The sequence below is a fragment of the Berghia stephanieae genome, chromosome 5, assembly GCF_034508935.2.
Source record: "Berghia stephanieae isolate SIO BIC M18660-M18661 chromosome 5, UCSD_Bste_1.3, whole genome shotgun sequence".
NCBI lineage: Eukaryota > Metazoa > Mollusca > Gastropoda > Nudibranchia > Aeolidiidae > Berghia > Berghia stephanieae.
In genome coordinates this window covers 48130405-48149812 of record NC_088364.1, presented here as the reverse complement: position 1 = coordinate 48149812, position 19408 = coordinate 48130405, and the positions used below count along the sequence as shown (strand labels likewise).

The 19408-nt window shown below is 37.1% G+C and overlaps 1 protein-coding gene across 2 annotated transcripts in view; it reads right to left on the bottom strand.

The window, feature by feature from the left end:
- The window catches only part of LOC144973073 (FMRFamide receptor-like), a 52191-nt gene that overhangs the window by 18715 nt on the left and 14068 nt on the right, over window positions 1-19408 (bottom strand). The window lies entirely within an intron of this gene.

Sequence of the window (19408 nt, the reverse complement as noted above, 5' to 3'; positions counted from 1 at the left end):
ACAACAATAAGTGACGTGACGTTACATCTTCTTCTGGTTCCAAACTCATTGATTGTGTATGTAACCAGTGCTTGGGAGAACTTGTACTGAATAAGTTACATATTGAATCATGATGTGGCATAACTATTTTAATAGCAGATGTATAGGCAGACTTTTTGAATACGGACCATAAAAGAGCAAGGACGGATGTTCTTTAATGACGACCAGAATATATTTAGACTAGAAAATATGATGCTACCAGAATATCAAATACACCAAGTATACATCCAGTCTTCCGGAAGAGTGGTTTACACTTCTAATGAAATAGGAACCAGATTTTTTCACATTACTGTTTTGCTCCCTATTACTTGGCGATTTTATTTTTTAACCTTATTAAAGAAACGGAGTGTCTACGTACACGGTAGCCTTGCACCTAGCACCAGAATCTACGTACAAGGTAACCGGGCACCTAGCCCCAGAATCTACGTACAAGGTAAGTGGAAGTGGAAGTGGGCACCGGTAAGGTAAGGGGTCAGGAAGTCAGCACGAGTTTTGAAAAGAAGTATCGTCTTGAGTGACTCGTATTGTAGTCAAGGATAATGATTTACAGTATCCATTTATGTAGAGAGCTGCGCCGGGGTTACCAATACTTACCTTCTTTATCCTTACCAATCATTCGTTGGGACAGAAAATAAAAAAAACAACGAACTTAACGCTTACCGCTAAAAGCAGTTTAGATTTGAAGATGCATTTGTTTTCTATCAAAAAACATTCGGTACTAGACAATACTTGATGAATTTTAAAAGTTGTGTTTGAAATTATATCGTAATTTTTTTCATGATTCATTCCTCGCGAAATCGTGGAGGCTTACGTCTGTTTTCAAGGTGCCGTCGCAAAACAAAAAAAAAACAAAGGTTTTTAAACAAAGTTTATTGAGAAAAAGATACGGAAAAAAAGTGTCCCTTGATAGGTATGCAATTTGGTGCATAAGTGCAGTAAAAATTGGTGTGCAAAATTGGTTCGTAGCGGATGCGAGATAGTGTCGAGCGGAAGTCTCGATGATACCTCAAGTCATCGGCCACCAACACTCAAAACTTCCCGAACTCGATGCCCAAGGAAAAGTCGGGAATTCCCGAGAAGTAGCACTTCAACTGAGCTTTGGATGGCTTTTTTGTATTAAAACTTAAAATACATTAAATAAATTCACTTTGTATAATAATAAAACATTGATACCTATAACCATTTTGATCTATTTACGACGTTTGTGTTTTGTTAGCTGTTTAAAATATGATATAACGTCAATACCCAATACCAATGACTAGGTATTGAATGAAAGCACCGATGACTAGAGCGATGCTCGAGACTTTTTTGAGTCTCGAGACTCAAAAAAGCATCGAGACGCAAAAAAGTCTCGAGCTTCGCTGGAATCATCGCCGACGAGAGAGGGGTGAACAATGCAGATAGTACACATTGTTAGTAACGCGTGCGTCGCTCGCGCAGTATAGTCTCGAGACTCGGGACTCGGGACTCAATACGAGAAGCATCGACGACCAAGATTCTCGAGACGAGAAAAGCATCGAGAACTAAGTGGAGGTCGGGAAGTTCTCAGTCGTCGATGACCTGACTTCTCAAAACCTAAAGCATCGATGACCTTTTGGTGACCCGGATGCCCTCCCCTAAACTGTGTGTGTGTGTGTGTGTGTGGTAGCTCCTCTTTCTAGGGTGTGTGTGTGTGTGTGCCTCCTTTTTTTTTTCTTATTTTTTTTTTTGGAGTGCCTACGTACACGGTAACGGGGCATCTAGCCTCAGGATCTACGTACACGTAAACTGGTTACCGTTGCAACACAAGCAATAGATGGTCCTCGCTGTCGTGACCGCTCGAGCTCGTGTGTGTGTGTGTGTTGTGTGTGTGTGTGTGTTATATTTTTTAAAAATCAAAACATTTTAACCATTAATGGCGAGATTCCATCTTACACTCCCCAAACTCCAGATCTTAGTCTTAATGTTATCACTAAAAGACAAAACTTGCGATTTATAGTTTAATTGAAGCCCGAGTCGAAATATACTCTTACTACTGCTCTCTTGGTGGAAACGATTTATTCTGCATAAGCAATCTGGAGAAAAAAATCAGTGTCACTGTAAAAGGTTAAAATTTCACGAAGTACGCTCCGTGAACACCGCTGTAACAATCCTTTGTCATCAGGCAACCCATTGTTTCTTTCATCTTTTCCCATTCCCCCTTACTATCCCCTCATCCCCCCGCCCATCTCTCTCTCTCTCTCTTGTCATAGTGTTATCCCTTCCCCTTCCCATCTCATTGTAAAATGAAAACGTTCTGCTGTTCGCAGATACATGTATGATTGTTTTTTTTTTCTCTCTCTCACTAGGCTAGGATTAAAAACCAAGACATCGGGTAATAGGTAGTGTCGAACGGAAGTCTCGATGATACCTCAAGTCATCGGCCACCAACACTCAAAACTTCCCGATATCGATGACCAAGGAAAAGTCGGGAATTCCCGAGAAGTAGCACTTCAACTGAGCTTTGGATGGCTTTTTTGTATTAAAACTTAAAATACATTAAATAAATTCACTTTGTATAATAATAAAACATTGATACCTATAACCATTTTGATCTATTTACGACGTTTGTGTTTTGTTAGCTGTTTAAAATATGATATAACGTCAATACCCAATACCAATGACTAGGTATTGAATGAAAGCACCGATGACTAGAGCGATGCTCAAGACTTTTTTGAGTCTCGAGACTCAAAAAAGCATCGAGACGCAAAAAAGTCTCGAGCTTCGCTGGAATCATCGCCGACGAGAGAGGGGTGAACAATGCAGATAGTACACATTGTTAGTAACGCGTGCGTCGCTCGCGCAGTATAGAACAGTAAAGTTGGTGCAATAAAATAAACAATATCACGTGACCGGACATTTGACATCAAACGCGACCCAGATTTTTTTATAAATGACCCGAACTATGCTGCAATTGACCTTTAGTAATGTCATGCGCATCCAACCAACTTTTTGTTTACATGTTGCTAAGGCAGCAAACTGAAGTTGGCGCGAATAAATTCAAGCTGTTTACTCCGAGTCTGAGATGGCTAGGGAGGCCACGATCATATTTTTTATCGCCTAAATGCCCCTTCTTTTATTTTATAGGAAAACCATAATCATGGTTCCCCCTCCTCCCGTAAACAAAACCATATCTATGTCCAGGGAAACGAAGATGGTTGCTTGTTTTTGGTTAAGGCGGACCATACTTTTTTTTTTTTTTACAGCGTATCAAATGATCAAAGTCAAAGCATACGGTCAATGTAATGAAGAGAGTAAATTCGAATCTATCTCCCATCTCTTCGCTCAGATGACCCTTTTGACAGAAGACAACTACTACTTCTACACTATAACTATAACTGCACTACCACTACTGTATTATAACCACGGATACCACAAAAATATAGACTTTTATACTATCTAGAACTAATGGACCGTATGGCTTAGCGGTACGGTTTTCGTCTTGTCACAAAAGTCGAGCAATGCCAATGCTAAGTGTGATCAGTAATAGGATGGGTGACTAATCTTGAAAAATTATACACACATTACCCCACTCGATTGAATGAGTATCTGGCTACAGAAATGGCGGTTAGTGTAGTGACAGTTTAAGTACACAAGGGTCGCCTAACAGGCTGTATGACAAAGAAATATGGTTCCACACGGCTTGTTGAAGTGGGGGGATAAATATGAAACATTGTGATGCGCATTGCTCACGTCTATCTGTAGAAATGCGCTGTATAAATATTCATATTTATGTACTTGGTCCAACTGTTACTTATTACTATTTCTACTACAAGACCTCTACTACTACTACTACTACTACTACTACTACTACTACTACTACCACTATTACTAATAGTAATAATAATAATAATAATAATAATAATAATAATAATAATAATAATAATAATAATAATAATAATAATAATAATATAATAATAATAATAATAACAATAACAATTATTATTGTTGTTGTCCGTATCACCGTTTATTAATGATTTTAAAAAGTGTTAAAGATACTTGCAAAATGTTGGTGTTGTGTGTGTTGTAGTAATCCAGCGACGCAACTCTGTACTGTCTACAACTACAAGAGACGCACAAGACCGTGGCACTAAACATCCCTGGCATGCATTTAGTCAAACAACATGAAAGCAACATTCACGGTAGCGTTAACTACGTCAAAGTCAAAGACAAAACAATAGTGACATACAACCCAGGACATGACATTAAGTGAGGTGGAAATTCTCAGAATTGAAAGCAGACACTTCAATGTGATATTACTGTCAACAAACCTCCACCAACGTCATTCAAGTGGCAAGTTACTACATCCACCATTAGTGAGAAACCAATGATTGTGATAGGTGACTTTAACTGCCACAGCACCAAATGGGGATACAATGAGAACAACAAAGATGGAGATACTGTTGAGGAATGGGCTGACCAATATAATCTGACACTGACACTCTTCTATGACGCATGAAGCATCCTTTCCAAGAGCTTGCTGGAGAACAGGCTACAACCCAGACCTTGCATTTGTGTCTTCTAGATATGTCAAAAACTGTCGGCAACCCCATTCCAAAATCAGTATACAGACCTATCGCCATTGAGGTAGGATCAGTCATCTCTACGAGAACAAACAAATTATATGAACTGTGTTCGTGGACCTGGCAGCTGCCTATGACACAGTCAATCATAGGAAACTGCTCCTAAAGGTTGCAAGGGTAACTCGTAATACAAAAATAGTTGCAATAATAAAATTCCTTATGTCAAACCGTCACTTTCTTGTGGAAATGGATGGGAAGAAAAGCAGATCACAAAAGAACGGACTCCCTCAAGGATCGGTACTTGCACATATCCTTTTCAACGTTTATACCAACGACCAACCTCATTTTGAGAACATCAGGGGTTTCTATATGATCTGTGTCTTGTGTCCCAGGCCTCTGATTTCAAGACCATTGGGGAGAGACTAACGGGTGTCCTGGAGCCACTCTCTGAGGCCACATTTAAAGAACTCACTTGCCAACCCAGGAAAAACTCAAGTGTGTGCTTTCCATTTAAAGAACCGCCAAGCCTAAAGAAAACAGGAAACTGAACATCTGGAATGGGAACATATTGGATAAAAACACATTTCCCATGTACTTTGGTGTTACCGTAGACCGCACAATGTCCTTTTCTCAGAACACAAAGAAAACAAAAGCAAAGGTGTCCACAAGAAACAACTTCCTAAGAAAAGAGGCAAAAACTTACACGCCATGGGAGCAGATCCGAAAACAGTCAGGACAACCATAGTAGCCCTCTGCTATTCATCAGCCGAATAGGTCTCACCAGTCTGAGTAAGATCCTGCCATGTCAAAAAAACACCTGCCGGATCATTAGAGTAACTTGAAACCGACTGCAGTTCCAGTCCTCCATCGGCTGGCTGGCATTGCACCTCCCTACATTCAAAGAGCCACTGATTCCAAAGCCCAGAAATATGAATAGAAAATGGACCCAAGGCACCCAAGGCACAGCCCAATGACAAGTAGACTGAAGTTGAGAAAGAGCTTCACGATGGAAGAAAGCATGAACCCTGACCATGCAGCTGTATACAGGCGTTCCACGTGGAGAGAGTGGAACAATCATGCAAATGAAGCTGTTGGAGATCTGAGAGAAGAACTGTCCTACGGAACTGAGCTCCCCAGGAATGAATTGGTAACACTGAACAGAGCACAGGCAAAACTTGTGAGAACAACTGGAAGCATGAAAAAGTGGGGGCTGGCTGAGAGTAGCTTGTGTACATGTGGGTGCCCAGAGCAGACATCCTTAGAGAATGCCAGGATGCGCTCAGCTGCACTGACCATGACCCAAGGGTCTGCTCCCCAGATGCTGTGGAGTGGGTTCGGTGTTGGTGCGAAACTGTGACGATGATGACTTGCAAAATGAATAAGTCTTACACCTGCCAATATATAAGTAAGATGACAGGATGCTGATCTTTTTAACATCAAAGTACTTTTGTAACCCGGCAGTGCTAACTTTTATGTGTAACCCAGAATGAAAAGTTATAACAAAAGACGATTGCAAGATATTTAGATAAATTGCTAGTTTATCATTGTGGTAGACGTACATATATGTATTAAAGTTACATATCCAATAACCTGTAGGTTAACAGAGAAGGAAGGGCGCACAAGTTCATTGTAATTTGAAGTTGAGGAGTTGGAACAAAGTTGATTTGCATTGAGTCAGAATTCAATCAAGTCATAGACTTAGATTGAAAGAAAAAAGCCCAAAGAATCATTTTTAAAACAAGAAACAAAAAAAAAACCCTACAGCGTTCACCAGAATGAATAAAAACAGGACAGTCTTTAAACTGTATCAATGGAAATCACATCTTGCATATACAAGACCTCTAGTGCTATTGTGAGGATTGGTTCTCAGTCTCACCCGTCCTGCTGTATCTGAGTGCCATAACACAACTTGTGAAATCCAAATAAATTAAAAACAGATTATAAATTTATATCATATTTATTGTCATTTCATTCATATTCATGTTATTCACACTGAAATCATTTAAAAAAATATAGATATGATGTTTCTCCATTAAAGGTATGCTTGTATTCTCATCCTGTGAAAGACAAAGAAAAAAAAAAGAAAAAAATTGATAATTATTACTGAAACTGTGTAGTTCCATTTTTAAAAATCTGTGATGTAAGAGCCTCAGCAAAAGCTTTGGTTAAAAAAGGTTCTGATTCAAGAAATGCACTTCTTAGGCAGAACATGCGATTAACCTGTGTAGACTTTAGTATTATGGTCTTGCATATAATTATCAAGTGCAGAAAGTTTGCCATTAAAATGATTATTTAATAGAATTTAATATAATTTGATTCGAGAAATGGAACACAAAGGAAGAATTTGCGATTAACCTGTCCAGTCATAAGCATCATGTTCTTGTTTATAAAGTGCAGAAACTTTGCAAATAAATAGAATAAATAGAAAAGAATTTTATTCGAGAAATGGAATACAACGGCAGAATTTGCGACTAAACAGTTAAGACAAAAGCGACATGGTCTTATTTACAAAATACAGAAACTTTGTGAATATTTCGAGAAATGTAGCACAAAAGCATCACTGTCTTGCATATGAATTGCAGAAAGTTTGTGATTAAGCCACTGCATTATTTAATATGATGTTGCTGATAAATGAAACAATGCAATACAATTTATTAAAATATGTTCTGCAACATCACATGGTCCCATCTATCAAATTCTACTACCATTACAAATCAGCTACATAGATGGTTTCGTCAGTACTCTTATCTTGCTGATAAATTAAATTATAAATATAGAAAAGGATATAATAAACTTTAAAAAATAATTATAACGTTAAATGGTAGACAAGATAAAGAGGTCATTGCCTATTTCTTTTTAAATTTCTTATTCATAACCAAGGAAGCAGGTTTCTTTTGCTATATTCTTCTTGACTTCCCTATGTAAATGTTTCTTTCAAGTGTATAACAAGCTCACAGGGCATTTTTATAAAGAAACAGGAGCCAATACCATTAAAATGGAGAGATCACTGCCAAAAATTACATAGGGATAGATATGCATTGGTTTTAACGTGTATTAGACACTGCCGTTAGAAAAAAGTTTTTAAAAATCTGTACAAACTACAGTAAGCTGCTTTTAAAATTAAGAAACGCTCGAAAGCAAAATATGGTCCTGTTCTCTTAATCACCGCTCTCTAGTCTCTAGATTAGGTCAATAAAGCTGAGAGGTTTTATAAAGAATATAGAATATAGAAGAAAAACATTAATTCCAATAAAAAAAACAACAAAGAAGTGTCCATAATGATATATGAGGAATTCTATAAGATACAGTAACATGAAAGCCATTTTGATAATCTTGAAGGCAAGACTCAATGATGATGATGATGATGATAATAATAATAATTATGATACTTCTTCCTGAATGTAATTTGATTAATTCCCATGGTATAGGCAGGCCAATGCTTCCAGAACAATTAAAGGAATGCAGAGACTCATTCTTGTTGTAATGTTATTTAGATCTGAAAAAAATGATAAGCATGGCATTCAAAACCATTTTCCCATGGTCCCATAAAAAGCAATATCATCTCACACAAAATCATAAAGTAAAATTCATATGGACCAAACAATGAATAAAAGTTATAATTACCTTATTTTATCAATTATTATCATTGGATTTATTTAACTTTATATGTATTAATTAAATGACAATTCGAAATTAAGATACCAATGTTTGAATGAATAACTGGATCTAACTCTACAAGTAAAATGTAAATGTGCAACTTATTCAGATTTTAGCAAGCACTTGTTACAGTCTGTCGCTTCATGTTATAGGAAAAACTCCAGTTCCATGAGCCTTATGACTCTAAAGGACCAATTATTTCAAAGTAAAATGAAATACCATTTATTTTTTAAGAAAGTTATCAAGCACTATTTAAGGTCTGTTGCTTCATGTTACAGAAACAGGAAAAACTCCAGTTCCATGAGCCTTATTACTCTAAAGAACCACTTATTTCAATGTAAGAAGAAATATCATTCAATGTTGAATATATAGACATGACCTATTTCTTAATGGTTTGCTTTCAATAAAAACATTAGAAAACCTAATGGACCTGGAACTCAGATACCACAAGGTTGTTAAAACCGTTGGGTCAGGTCTAATTTTATCAGAGGTTTATGATCATGAAGGCAAGATTACATAACCAATGTCGATTAGCTTTTTTAAAAATGGGCTTTTATTTACCTTCCGGTGAACTCATTTGATCAATATTTCCTGTATTTAATTTTCTGATCACATAAGAAAAGTCTTATAAACATTGAATATATTTTAATGCCTCTAGATTTCATTTTAAAGTCAAATAAAATATCTGATCACAAATAAAATTTTTGATAATTCGATCAACAGAGAGAGCTTTTCAAAATTGTTCGCTTATTATTCCTGAGGCAAAATTTAGATAAGACATCATTTCACATATCATGGTGATTCCTATGAATTACAAAATCCTAAAAAGCTTCTTCTTCATAAAACAACGTATGAAATAAAATTAGGTAATCTAAAGTAATCAGAGAGGTTTAGTTTTCATTTCAATCCAAGGTAAATCCGTAAAGAGTTGTAGGACCAGGCCCCTCTTGATCATTACCCACAAAATTGATTGAACTAACAGGGATGTGTATAAAACTGTAACAAAACCCCCAACGACCCCCCCCCCCCCCCCCCCCCCCCCAACACTCATACAAAAACTTAAGCGCAGTTTTTTTCATTTTCACTTCTCTTGAGCCAAGGGAAACTCGTTGCTCATTTTAGCTGCACAGATTCGAATTCAATCGCTTTCCTTCCCCCCCCCCCCCCCTCCTACCCCCTTTTTTTTATTTTTTTTTTTTTGAGCGAGTCTATTCTTTTCTCCTTTTTTGTTTGGCCTTGTTCCGTTTCTGAGCATGAATTTCTTAAAATTGTTTTTTTTTTTTTTTTATACAAAAATATTGGGTTTTTTTCTCCCTTTATCTGTCTGGGAATAACCAATTTTCGTTATTGGCAGACCCTGTCTGGAAATAATCATAGCGATGACGAAAATATCAGACCGCACTCTCTGCATTTTACAATAAAATATGTTTTCTTTCACACAGCTACCGACCAAATAAGGCGAATAGGCTTGGAAGATCCAAAACGTCATACATGTAGTTTGACACCTGCCAAATATCAAAGATGCGATAAGGGGTTGAGTGGGACATTTTCTTTTCCCAGACATTCTCATTTTTTCACCACCCCTTCCTCCCTCTCTGCCATTCCTTCTCCCATCGACTCTCAGCAAAAACAATAACAAAAAGTCTTATGTGGCAAAAACGGCTACCAACTTAAATCCCTCAAACAACACAAGATATTGAAAATCGGTGGCAGAGACCCTTTGCCTTTGTCTTGTTCCTTTTCCAGTTCCAGTCATGAACAGATAATGAGAGAATGAAGACCTAAAGATTGTTTCGAAATCTATTATCAGGTTAGGAAAGAGCGAGAGTCAAGAAAATATGACAAGCGATGAAAGCTTCGCACCACGAAAGATAAGGATTTTAAAAATACAACTTTTGTTGAGATTCCACCTGCTGAGGAGGGGGTTTTCTGCTTTTTTTTTTTTTTTTGTTCCTTTCTGTTTTCTTTTTCGGTCAAGTTATGACTGACACACGTTCTAGACTGTAAACGTTACCCATAAAATGTCATAAATTACGAAAAGTGTTTTCTCTCACACAGTATTCGAATCACTCACTGAATATGAGCATGAAGCAGACATACGTGAAGGAAACGTAAAATCTGTAAGTGAGAATCGGCGAGTGAAGCTGTACTGTAATGACTGACACTGACAGTGACAGTCAAATTGCGAAGTGAAATGAAAACAAATAAACAACGCATTCTAAAATTAGGCCGGTGAGACACCCAAAGTTAAATACCCGAACGCTTTTATGGATTAACATTGAACTAAATCGTTTCCTGCTCTCAAAACCAATCGATACAAATTACAAACTCAAACACTGAAATTGGAATCTTACCTTTGCATGAGTTGGACTGCCATTCTTTGCTGGTGATTAGGAACTTTAGCAGCCGGACGACGTTGCGCACAAAACAGGTCTCCCGTTTTTGTCGTTCAAATTGTCGGTAATACACATTCAGTTAAAAACAAACACGTACAAATAAAATTGTTATTTAGTTAAATTCTTTGTATATGGCTAAATTATTCCGAAAACCAGATTTCAAATAGTTCTTGTTTTGTTCACACAAGCGCATTGATTTTGGAGAATAATGTTGACCGTGGTCTAAAAATAGACCGACAGTAATTTTTGATAAATTTTACCATTTGTTTAATAAAAAATCAATATTTAGATATTATTTGACGCGTGATCGAGTATTTATGAATATGTGTTTCTTTTTCCACCTAACAGACATTTTTTAATGGTTATTTTTTTCTATAATTTACATTGGAAGGTGAGCTGTCAAAGCCAGGAACATGTGTTTTGCCAAGTGCTTCTAAAATGGTCACGTGATATTGTTTATTTTATTGCACCAACTTTACTGTTCTATAGTCTCGAGACTCGGGACTCAATACGAGAAGCATCGACGACCAAGATTCTCGAGACGAGAAAAGCATCGAGAACTAAGTGGAGGTCGGTACCTTCTCGGTACTCGATGACCTGACTTCTCAAAACCTAAAGCATCGTTGACCTTTTGGTGATCCGGATGCCCTCCCCTAGTAATAGAACAGTAAAGGAAGGTGCCCCAAACGTAAACAAGGTCTAGAAGCACGTGGCAGACCACATGTTCCTGTCTTGACAGCTCACGTTCCAATGTAAATTATAGAAAAAAATAACCTTTAAAATTTGGCTGTTATGTGGCAAAAGAAACACATATTCATAAATACTCGATCACGCGTCAAATAATATCTAAATATTGATTTTTTATTAAACAAATCGTAAAATTTATCAAAAATTACTGTCGGTCTATTTTTAGACCACGGTCAATCTCATTCTCCAAAATCAATGCGCTTGTGTGAACAAAACAAGAACTATTTGAAATCTGGTTTTCGGAATAATTTAGCCATATACAAAGAATTTAAATAAATAACTATTTTATTTGTACGTATTTGTTTTTAACTGACTGAGTATTATCTACAATTTGAACGACAAAAACGGGAGACCTGTTTTGTGCGCAACGTTGTCCGGCTGCTAAAGTTCCTAATCACCAGAAAAGAATGGCAGTCCAACTCATGCAAAGGTAAGATGCCAATTTCAGTGTTTGAGTTTGTAATTTGTATCGATTGGTTTTGAGAGAAGGAAACGATTTAGTTCAATGTTAATCCATAATAGCGTTCGGGTATTTAACTTTGGATGTCTCACCGGCATAATTTTAGAATGCTTTGTTTATTTGTTTTCATTTCACTTCGCAATTTGACTGCTGTCAGTCATTACAAATTACAGTTACAGTTACAGTACAGCTTCACTCGCCGATTCTCACTTACAGAGTTTACGTTTCCTTCACTCATGTCTGCTTCATGCTCATTCAGTGAGTGATTCGAATACTACTCTGTGAGAGAACACACTTTTCGTAATTTATGACATTTTATGGGTAACGTTTACAGTCTAGAACGTGTGTCAGTGTCAGCGTCAGTCATAACTTGACCGAAAAACAAAACAGAAAGGAACAAAAAAAAGAGCAGACACCCCCCTCCTCAGTAGTTGAAATCTCAACAAAAGTTGTTTTTTTAAATCCTCATCTTTCGTGGCGCGTAGCTTTCACCGCTTGTCATATTTTATTGACTCTCGCTCTTTCCTGACCTGATAATAATAATAGATTTCGAAACAGTCTTCATTCTCTCATTATCTATTCATGACTGGAACTGGAAAAGGAACAAGACAAAGGGTCTCTGCCACCGATTTTCAATATCTTGTGTTGTTTGAGGGATTTAAGTTGGTAGCCGTTTTTGCCACATAAGACTTGTTGTTATTGTTTTTGCTGAGAGTCGATGGGATAAGGAATGGCAGAGAGGGAGGAAGGGGTGAAAAAATGAGAATGTCTGGGAAAAGAAAATGTCCCACTCAACCCCTTCTCGCATCTTTGATATTTGGCAGGTGTCAAACTACATGTATGACGTTTTGGATCTTCCAAGCCGTTTCGCCTTATTTGGTCGGTAGCTCTGTGAAAGAAAACATACAATTGTAAAATGCAGGGAGTGCGGTCTGATATTTTCGTCGTCGCTATGATTATTCCCAGACAGGGTCTGCCAATAACGAAAATTGGTTATTCCCAGACCGATAGAGGAAAAAAAAAAAACAATATTTTTTTATTTAAAAAAAAAATAAAAACAATTTTAAGAAATTCATGCTCAGAAACGGAACAAGGCCAAACAAAAAAGGATAAAAGAATAGACTCGCTCCAAAAAAAAAAAAAGATTTTAAAAAAAAAGGGGGGGGGGGGGGGGGGGGAGAGCGATTGAATGAATCTGTGCAGCTAAAATGAGCAACGAGTTTCCCTTGGCTCAAGAGGAATGAAAATGAAAAAAACTGTGTTTAAGTTTTTGTATGAGTGTTGTGGGGGGTCGTGGGGTTTTGTTACAGTTTTATACTTATAGATAGAATGCGGTTGGCCAAGGAGTTCACAACATTGCCATCCGGAAGTATAACGGACCAACACACAAACTCTGTGTAACCATGAACTTTTATAGTCTGGTTAATACAGTTTAGTGAGAACAACTCACAAACGCGGATGGCAAAAACAATAACAAAGGCCTGAGTGACGTCATCTGCATACTATCTATACACATCCCTGTTAGTTCAATCTATTTTGGGGGTAATGATCAAGTGGGGCCTGGTCCCACAACTCTTTACGGATTTACCTTGGATTGAAATGAAAACTAAACCTCTCTGATTACTTTAGATTACCTAATTTTATTTCATACGTTTTTTTATGAAGAAGAAGCTTTTTAGGATTTTGTAATTCATAGGAAACACCATGATATGTGACATGATGTCTTATCTAAATTTTGCCTGAGGAATGATAAGCCAACAATTTTGAAAAGCTCTCTCTATTGATCGAATTATCAAAAATTTTATTTGTGATCAGATATTTTATTTGACTTTAAAGTGAAATCTAGAGGCATTAAAAAATATTCAATGTTTATTAGACTTTTCTTATGTGATCAAAAAGTTAAATACAGGAAATACTGATCAAATGAGTTCACCAGAAGGTAAATAAAAGCCCATTTTTTAAAAGCTAATCGACATTGGTTATGTAATCTTGCCTTCATGATCATAAATCTCTGATAAAATTAGACCTGACACAACGGTTTTAGTTTTAACAACCTAGTGGTATCTGAGTTCCAGGTCCATTATGTTTTCTAATGTTTTTATTGAATATAAGCAAACCATTAAGAAATAGGTCATGTCTATATATTCAACATTGAATGGTATTTCTTCTTACATTGAAATAAGTGGTTCTTTAGAGTAATAAGGCTCATGGAACTGGAGTTATTCCTGTTTCTGTAACATGAAGCAACAGACCTTAAATAGTGCTTGATAACTTTCTTTAAACAATAAATGGTATTTCATCTTACTTTGAAATAATTGGTCCTTTAGAGTCATAAGGCTCATGGAACTGGAGTTTTTCCTGTAACATGAAGCAACAGACTGTAACAAGTGCTTGATGAACTCTGAATAAGTTGCACATTTACATTTTACTTGTAGAGTTAGATCCAGTTATTCATTCAAACATTGCTATCTTAATTTCAAATTGGCATTTAATTAATAATAATAAATATAAAGTTAAATAAATCCAATGATAATAATTGATAAAATAAGATAATTATAACTTTTATTCATTGGTTGGTCCATATGAATTTTACTTTATGATTTTGTGTGAGATGATATTGCTTTTTATGGACCATGGGAAAATGGTTTAGGATGCCATGCTTATCTTTTTTTTTCAGATCTAAATAACATTACAACAAGAATGAGTCTCTGCATTCCTTTAATTGTTCTGGAAGCATTGGCCTGCCTATACCATGGGAATTAAACAATTTATATTCAGGAAGAAGTATCATTATTATTATTATTATCATCATCATCATCATTGAGTCATATCCTTCAAGATTATCAAAATGGCTTTCATTTGTTACTGTATCTTATAGAGTTCCTCATATATCATTATGGACCCTTCTATGTTTTTTTAATGGAATTAATGTTTTTATTCTATATTCTTCATAAAACCTCTCAGCTTTATTGACCTACCAAGTATAATCTAGAGACTAGAGAGCGGTGATTGAGAGAACAGGACCATATTTTGCTTTCGAGCGTTTCTTAATTTTAAAAGCAGCTTACTGTAGTTTGTAAAGATTTTAAAAAACTTTTTTCTAATGACAGCGTCTAATACACGTTAAAACCAATGCATTTCTATCCCGTTGTAATTTTTGGCAGTGGTATCTCCATTTTAATGGTATTGGCTCCTGTTTCTTTATACAAATGCCCTGTGAGCTTGTTATACACTCGAAAGAAACATTTACATAGGGAAGTCAAGAAGAATATAGCAAAAGAAACCTGCTTCCTTGGTTATGAATAAGAAATTTAAAAAGAAATAGGCAAATATCTCTTTATCTTGTCTACCATTTAACTTTCTAATTATTTTTAAAAGTTTATTATATCCTTTTCTATATTTATAATTTAATTTATCAACAAGATAAGAGTACTGATGAATCTATTTATGTAGCTGATTTGTAATGGTAGTAGAATTTGATAGATGGGACCATGTGATGTTGCATATCAGAACCTTTCTTAATCAAAGCTTTTGCTAAGGCTCTTAAATCACAGATTTAAAAAAATGGAACTACACAGTTTCAGTAATAATTATCAATTTTCTTTATTTTTTTTCTTTCTCTTTCACAGGATGAGAATACAAGCATACCTTTATAATGGAGAAACATCTTATCTATATTTTTAAAAATGATTTTCAGTTTGAATAACATGAATATGAATGAAATGACAATAAAAGTGATATAAATTTATAATCTGCTTTTAATTTATTTCGATTTCACAAGTTGTGTTATGGCCCTCAGATACGGCAGGACGGGTGAGACTGAGAACCAGTCCTCACAATAGCACTAGAGGTCTTGTATGCAAGATGTGATTTCCATTGATGCAGTTTAAAGACTGTCCTGTTTTATTCATTCTGGTGCACGCTGTAGGTTTTTTGGGGTTTTTTTTTTTGTTTCTTGTTTTAAAGAAAGATTCTTTGGGCTTTTTTCTTCAATCTAAGACTTGATTGAATTCTGACTCAATGCAAATCAACTTTGTTCCAACTCCAACTCCTCAATTTCAAATTACAATGAACTTGTGCGCCCTTCCTTCTCTGTTAACCTACAGGTTATTGGATATGTAAGTTTAATACATTTACGTCTACCACAATGATAGACTAGCAATTTATCTAAATATCTTGCATTCGTCTTTTGTAATAACTTTTCATTCTGGGTTACACATGAAAGTTAGCAATGCCGGGTTACAAAAGTATTTTGATATTAAAAAGATCATCATCCTAACATTCTAATCTTAATCTTTGTCATCTTACTTTTTTTTTATATGTTGCCAGGTGTAAGACTTATTAATTTTGCAAGTCATCATCATCATAGCTTGTCGCACCAACACCAAACTCACTCCACAGCATTGGGGAGCAGACTCTTAGGTCATGGTCAGTGCAGCTGAGCCCATCCTGGCATTCTCTAAGGATGTCTGCTCTGGGCATTCACATGTACACAAGCTAGTCTCAGCCAGCCCCCACTTTTTCATGCCACCAGTTGTTCTCACAAGTTTTGCCCGTGCTGTGTTCAGTGTTACCAATTCATTCCTGGGGAGCTCGGTTCCGTAGGACAGTTCTTCTCTCGGATCTCCAACAGCTTCATTTGCATGATTGTCCCACTCTGTGTGGAAATCCTGTATACAGCTGCATGGTCAGGGTTGATGCTTTCTTCCGTCATGAAGCTCTTTCTCGACTTCAGTCTACTTTTTATTGGGCTGTGGTCATGTTGGGGGTGCCTTGGGTCCATTTTCTGTTTATATTTCTGGGCTTTGGAAGCAGTGGCTCTTCGAATGTGGGGAGGTGCAATGCCAGCCAGCCGATGGAGGACTGGAACTGCAGTCGGTTTCAAGTTACTCTAATGATCCGGCAGGTGTTATTTTGACATGGCAGGATCTTACTCAGACTGGTGAGACCTTTTCGGCTGTTGAATAGCAGAGGGCTAGTATGGTTGTCCTGACTGTTTTCTGATCTGCTCCCCGTGTAAGTTTTTCTTCTCTTTTCTTAGGAAGTTGTTTCTTTTGGCCACCTTTGCTTTTGTTTTCTTTGCGTTCTGAGAAAAGGACATTGTGCGGTTTACGGTAACACCGAGGTACACGGGGAATGTGTTGTTCTCCAATATGTCCCCATTCCAGGAGATGTTCAGTTTCCTGTTTTCTTTAGACTTGGCGGCTCTTTATATGGAAAGCACACTCTTGAGTTTTTCCTGGGTTAGCATTTTGTGAGTTCTTTAAATGTGGGCTCAGAGAGTGGCTCCAGGACATCCGTTAGTCTCTCCTCAATGGTCTTGAAATCAGAGGCCTGGGACGCGAGACACAGATCATCAGCATATAGAAACCCCTGGATGTTCTCGAACTGAGGTTGGTCATTGGTATAAACGTTGAAAAGGATAGGTGCAATTACCGATCCTTGAGGGAGTCCGTTCTTTTGTGATCTGCTTTTCTTCCCATCCATTTCCACAAAAAAGTGATGGTTTGACATAAGGGATTTTATTATTGCAACTATTTTTGTGTTACGAGTTACCCTTGCAACCTTTAGGAGCAGTTTCCTGTGATTTACTGTGTCATAGGCAGCTGCCAGGTCCACGAACACAGTTCATGTAATTTGTTTGTTCTCGTAGAGATGACTGATCCTACCTCAATGGCGATTGGTCCGGATTGTGATTTTGGTATGGGGTTGCCGACAGTTTTTGACATGGCTGGAAGACACAAATGCAGGGTCTGGGTTGTAACCTGTTCTCCAGCGAGCGCTTGAAAAGGATGATTCATGCGTCATAGAAGAGTGTCAGATTATATTGGTCAGCCCATTCCTCAACAGTATCTACATCTTCGTTGTTCTCATTGTATCCCCATTTGGTGCTGTGGCTGTTAAAGTCACCTATCACAATCATTGGTTTCTCACTAGTGGTGGATGTAACTGGCCACTTGAATGGCGTTGGTGGAGGTTTGTTGACAGATATCACATTGAAGTGTCTGCCTTCAATTCTGAGAATTTCCACCTCACTTACTGTCATGTCCTGGTTGTATGTCACTATTGATTTGTCTTTGACTTTGATGTAGTTAACGCTACCGTGAATGTTGCTTTCATGTTGTATGACTAAATGCATGCCAGGGATGTTTAGTGCCACGGTCTTGTGCGTCTCTTGTAGACAGAGTTGCGTCGCTGGAGGCCGATTGCTACAACACACACAACACCAACATTTTGCAAGTATCTTTAACACTTTTACCATTAAACGATGATATTGACAACAACAATAATAATAACTATTATTATTATTATTATTATTATTATTATTATTATTATTATTATTATTATTATTATTATTATTATTATTATTGTTATTAATAATTATATTAGTAGTAGAGGTCTAGTAGTAGAAATAGTAACAGTTGGACCAAGTACATAAATATGAATATTTATACAGCGCATTTCAACAGATTCAGATAGCCGTGAGCAATGCGCTTCACAATGTTTCATATTTATCCCCCCCCCCCCCCCCACTTCAACAAGCCGTATGGAACCATATTTCTTTGTCATACAGCCTGTTAAGCGACCCTTGTGTACTAAACCTGTCACTACCCGTCATTTCTGTAGCCAGATACTCATTCAATCGAGTGGGGTAAGCGGTAAAGTGCCTTAGCCAGGGAAACAACGCGGGGACCACAATTTTTCACGATTAGTCATCCATCCTATTACTGATCACACTTAGCATTGGCATTGCTCGACTTTTGTGACAAGACGAAAACCGTACCGCTGAGCCATACGGTCCGTTAGTTCAGTCTAGTTTTGTGGTATCAGTGGTTATAATACAGTAGTGGTAGTGCAGTTATAGTAGAAGTACGTAGTAGTAGTCTTCTGTTCAAAATGGTCATCTGAGCGAAGAGATAGGAGATAGATTCGAATTTACTCTCTTCATTGCATTGACCGTATGCTTTGACTTTGATCATTTGATACGCTGTAAAAAAAAAAAAAAAAGTACGGTCCACCTTAACCAAAAACAAGCAACAATCTTAGTTTCCCTGAACATAGATATGGTTTTGTTTACGGGAAGAGGGGGAACCATGATTATGGTTTTCCTACAAAATAAAAGGAGCATTTGGGCTATAAATAATATGATCGTGGCCTCCCTAGCTATCTCAGGCTCGGAGTAAACAGCTGGAATTTATTCACGACCAGCTTCAGTTTGCTGCCTTAGCAACATGTAAACAAAAAGTTGGTTGGATGCGCATGACATTACTAAAGGTCAACTGCAGCATAGTTCGGGTCATTTATAAAAAAAATCTGGGTCACGTTTGACGTCAAATGTTATTGTTTACATATGGGGCACCTTCCTTTACTCTTCTATAGGTGTCTAATGCCAAAGTATAGATTCTCTCTTTGACCAATTTAGTCACGCATTTGGCAGCCCAGCCCGGGAACCGTGTACGTAGATTCTGGGGCTAGGTGCAAGGCTACCGTGTACGTAGATTCTGGGGCTAGGTGCAAGGCTACCGTGTACGTAGATTCTGGGGCTAGGTGCAAGGCTACCGTGTACG